Source organism: Gossypium hirsutum, chromosome A08 (genome assembly GCF_007990345.1).
Source record: "Gossypium hirsutum isolate 1008001.06 chromosome A08, Gossypium_hirsutum_v2.1, whole genome shotgun sequence".
NCBI classification, from domain to species: domain Eukaryota; kingdom Viridiplantae; phylum Streptophyta; class Magnoliopsida; order Malvales; family Malvaceae; genus Gossypium; species Gossypium hirsutum.
The window spans coordinates 56,971,539-56,976,658 of NC_053431.1; the positions used below are offsets into that span (position 1 = coordinate 56,971,539).

Sequence of the window (5,120 nt, forward strand, 5' to 3'; positions counted from 1 at the left end):
CTGTTGTAGTTGCAAATACTTTTGAATTAAAACCTAACACAATTCAAATGATATAGTAGTTTTTTCAGTTTGATGGTTTTCAGGATGAAGACCCCAACGCTCACTTAGCAAACTTTCTGGAATTTTGCGATACATTTAAAATCAATGGCGTTTCTGATGATGCCATTCGTCTTCGGTTATTTCCTTTTTCGTTGAGGAACAAAGCTAAACAATGGTTGAACTCATTACCACTAGGGTCAATTACTACTCAGGAACAAATGACAGAAAAATTTCTACTAAAATATTTTCCGCCGGCTAAAACGGCTAAGTTACGTAATGATATTTCTTCTTTTGTGCAGATGGACTTAGAAACACTTTACGATATATGGGAGAGATACAAGGATCTATTGCGAAGATGCCCTCACCATGGGTTACCGCTTTGGCTTCAAGTAAAAACATTCCATAATGGTCTGAATCCCTCGACTCGGCAAATGGTTGACGCAGCTGCTGGAGGAACCATCAACAACAAAACACCTGAAAAGGCTTATGAATTCATTGAAGAAATGTCACTAACTAATTATCAGTCGCAAGTCATGAGGACTAAGCCAACAAAAACGGACGACGTTTATAACGTCGACTCAGTTACTATGCTGTCAAATCAGGTAGAACTTCTCAATAAAAAGATTGATGGTTTACTTGGTTCTATGCAGGTACATCCAGTAATGAGATGTGACTCAAGTGGAGGAGGTGTGCATACAGAATATCAATCTTTCAATCCCACAACTGAAGATGAACAAGTCAACTATATGGGTAACAATAACTTTAGATCTCAAAATAACCCATACAGTAATACTTATAATGCAGGTTGGAGGAGCCACCAAATTTCTCCTGGGTGGTCAATGGAATCAAAAGCCACAAAATCCTCAATAGCCACCTTATCAACAGAGAAGAAACTGAACCTTGAGGAGATGCTCACAAAGTTCATATTAGTGTCAGAAACCCGTTTCCAAAATACCGAGACAGCACTTAAAAATCAATAAGCATCGATCCAAGGACTCAAAACTCAGATAGGCCAGCTTTCTAAACTAATCTTCGAACGACCACAAAGTAGCTTGCCAAGTATCACTGAACCCAATCCAAGGGAATAGCTCAACGTAATTAATATTCAAGATGACAAAGGAGTCATTGAGCCTGAACCAGAACCGAGGCAAGAAACTGTGGTAAGCAAAGGTCAAGGTGAGGTAGAACAAAATCATAACAAAACGGTAAATGAAGAATATAGACCTCGTGTCCCATACCCTAACGCGACAAGGAAAGACCACTCATACGAACAATTCGGTAAATTCCTTAAACTTTTGAAAAAAATACATATTAACTTACCGTTTATTAAAGCTTTGTTGCAGATACCAAATGCAATGAAATTTTTAAGAGAGCTTTTAGTAAATAAGTGGAGGTTGGACGAAGCGTCACATGTGGAGCTAAATGCAGTCTGCTCAGCTATTCTACAGAATAAGCTACCCCACAAATTGAAAGATCCAGGGAGTTTTACAATTCCTTACTTAATTGGTAGTTTAGATATAAGTCATGCATTAGCTGATTTAGGGGCTAGTATTAAAGTCATGCTTTACACAATGTTTAAGCAAGTAGGTCTTGGGAAACCTAAACAAACTAGGATGAGCATTCAATTGGCAGATAAAACTATAAGATTTCCTAGGAGTATTAGAAGATGTACTCGTAAAAGTAGATAAGTTCATATTCCCCGTTGATTTCGTTGTTCTAGGCACAGGTGAGCTTACACTTCGTGTGGGAGACGGAACGATCACCCTTCAAGCTCGTAATTCTAGCATCACATCGAACATTGAAGGTAATAGTCCACACTAGTCTACTAAAACTAACAATATGACACAGCCTAGTTTGCACAAATTGAGTTTCAAAGAAGTTCGCGAGCCATGTTCCAACAATGATAGAGGATACACTCATGAAGAACGAAGGCTACGGATAGAGGAGCTAGACGAATGGAAAGCACATAAACCAAGAACACATGATAAACCGAAATTACGCCAGAAGGAGTTCGGTATCTCTCCAAATCAACTTAAGGTTGGCAATAAAGTCTTACTAGATGCCGCAGATCCCTACATTGTCACTACCACACCGAATGAGGAAATCTCTCTTACGGTACTCAGTATTTTTCCATTCGGTATGGTAGAGGTGAGTCACCCCAAGTTCGGCACTTTTAAGGTAAACAACACCCATTTAAAACATTATTTTAATAAGACTGATTGCAGGAATGGGGAGTATAAACTCCTCAAACCACCCTGACCATTCACTAGAGAGGTAAGTCGAGCTTAGACTATAAATAAGCACTTCTCGGGAGGCAACCTGAGCACTAACATATTTTGATTTCTTTATTTTTAATTTCTAACACTTTAAATCATTAACTTTATCTTTGAATTGCAAATTTTTTCAGCACACACGACCAGGCAACGGGCATGCCTAAAGCCGTGGCCAAATAGGGGAAGAGACACGGTCGTGCGATACGGCTATGTGGAAGCAGGACATGATTTCCCTAAAACACGGGATGCGCTAAATCCCCATGGTCGTGCGACATGGCCGTGGGTGAACTTGATAGGGGAACACGAGCGTGGGAATGGAAAAACACGGGCATGCCAGGGGCAAGACTAGATTATGTTTCTTCGACACGGGCGTGAGACATGCCCATGCCGTTAAGCTGTGGACAACAATACACGGGCGTGTACCCTAACACACGGGCGTGGGAGAAGCGAACAAAGCTAGGCACGACCGTACATGGGCGTGTATGGCACGAGTATGGGATAGTAGCCTGGCACGACCTAAATTGTGAAATTTGAAAAACAAGGGCTCACCTTCAGAGTACACGGGTGTGGCCCTAGGCCGTGTGCACCTCCCCTATATAAGCAAATCACTGTTCATTTTCTTCTTCCTTTCAAAACCCTAGCCGAAATCTCCCCTTCACCACTCCCTAATCCCTATTCCGGCCACCATTCCTTAGATTCTCACTTCCTCAACCCCCAAACCGCCCTAAACTCCACTCACCCTGCATTAATCCTTACTTTTCCTCTCTCTTTTCCCTCCATTTTTCCTCCACACGGCTGTATCCCCACGCCACATGCCCATGCTCGCCTCCAACACGTCCGTGCGCCACCCTACAGCAGCTTTTGGTTCACTTTCTCAACCTTGTTTTTCCAATTTGCATTACTGCATTAGTATTCTATATGCCTTACACAGATATTGTTACTATTACCAATTTGTTCTGAATAATTTAGGAATTTGTTTTAGTATTCTCTACATTTGAACTGATAAAGCTACTAAATAACATATGCTAGTTTTAGTATTCTTGCTTAACTGATGATGCATCTTTGATTCAGTAAATGCTTCTGAATAATCATATAAATTTTTCACTTCTCGCTTGATATAGTTAAATGTTAACACATCTTGGACGTACTATATCAATGCTCATACATTTTCAAGTACATTATGTCATCATCGAGTGGCAAGAAGGCCACGGTCCCATCCTCAAAGAGATGTCGGGGACCGAGTTCTTCCTCAGTACGTGCTACAGCCGAAGTTTGGCACCCATTCCTTGAGTTTTCACAAGCTCCGCAAGAGGAGCTATTTCAAATACTACGCGCGCGACCCCTCACTACAGGTCGATGCATTGACTGGGCTGCCGTAGAGCAAGTCCAGCTACCTGATGCCTCCTCGCCCTCCTGTCCACAGACCCATGGGAACGGTTCTTCGCTATTACCGAACCCACTTATTTAGAGCTAACTTTAGAATTATGCTCTACTTTTCATTTACAGGTGGTGATGACTAACAATGACGACCTTAGCACCATTCACTTCTGATTAGGTGATCTAGTTCACGCGATGAGTGTCCCAGAGTTTGGAGTCACTCTGGGACTTTACACCAATGAGTTTATGGAGGAGGAGGACATGGATGCACTACCACACAATATCCACATTTCTCCCTCCTTGTGCTGGAAGGCTTTGGCACCACTCTCTTCCACTTACGACCCCAGCCACTCGAAGGCCTCAGCTCTCGCCCCTTCCCTACGATATCTCCACGCCATATTAGCACACACCTTGACCGGAAGGAAAGAGAGCACCTGCGTCGTCAACACCAACGACACATACTACTTATGGTGCATGGCGAATGCACACGTGACTGGCTTGGCATATTTCATCGCTTTCGCCATTCACCATCAGACCGAGCAGCATCGGAAGGGAGTAATCTATATCGGCCCCTACGTGACGCACCTTGCCAGACACTTCGGCCTCTTCAACACCGTGGCCCAGTCATCAGCGCTTATGCTGATAGGTCAGATGTCCCCACAGGGTATCACGACTATGTTACACATGAGGATAATCGAGCGCCGACGTGGGACCGATCCTCCTCAGTACTGTCTCACTCATGCCATTGATGAGGAGGATCTTGAGGACATTCTTGATGATGTCCCCCCACAGCACGAGGAGCCTTCTACCACGCCACCTAGGGAGCGACCAGTTCATGCGGCTACTTCATTGGCACACTTTTTCGACCAACTCGCTCATTTCGAGCAGTATTGCACTACACAGTTCGAGATGATTCACAAGCGAGATCGGTGACATGATAGACAGATGAATGACATGCAGGCCATGATATAGCAGCTGTGCCAGCACTTTCACATCGCCACTCCAGCGCCACCACCTGAGGGCCCCACTGACAAGGATCATTGAATCCTCCTATCTTTTTATTTTTATTTTTATTTTTATTTTTATTTTTATTTTTATTTTTATTTTTATTTTTATTATTTCCTTTTGAAAGACATATCTATATTAGTAAATTTTGCTTTCTTCATTTTTTGGTATTTCTGACAAGTAATCCCACTACACTCTCTTCCACACCCACTCTTAATAAGCTCTTCATGATTCTACAGACTTCCAAGCAAAGCTGCTGGAAATATTTTACGAAATGAGGAAACAAATGGGAAACAATACTTCACGAGTGCCATGTTCAATGACCCAATTTCTTCATCTAGCCAAGAACAGTGGCAGCTACCACTTTCCCCAAACACTCCAGCCTCAGAATCAAGCTCCGCATCCATATAACAGGGAGTTTCACCT

General features: G+C 42.7%; 1 non-coding gene across 1 annotated transcript; it reads right to left on the reverse strand.

Annotated features, from left to right (window-relative positions):
* Window positions 1-305: 305 nt before the first annotated feature.
* Window positions 306-412, reverse strand: LOC121205385 (small nucleolar RNA R71). The gene has a single exon (XR_005900464.1). It is a non-coding gene; the product is annotated as a small nucleolar RNA R71 (small nucleolar RNA).
* Between the last annotated feature and the right edge of the window lie 4,708 nt (window positions 413-5,120).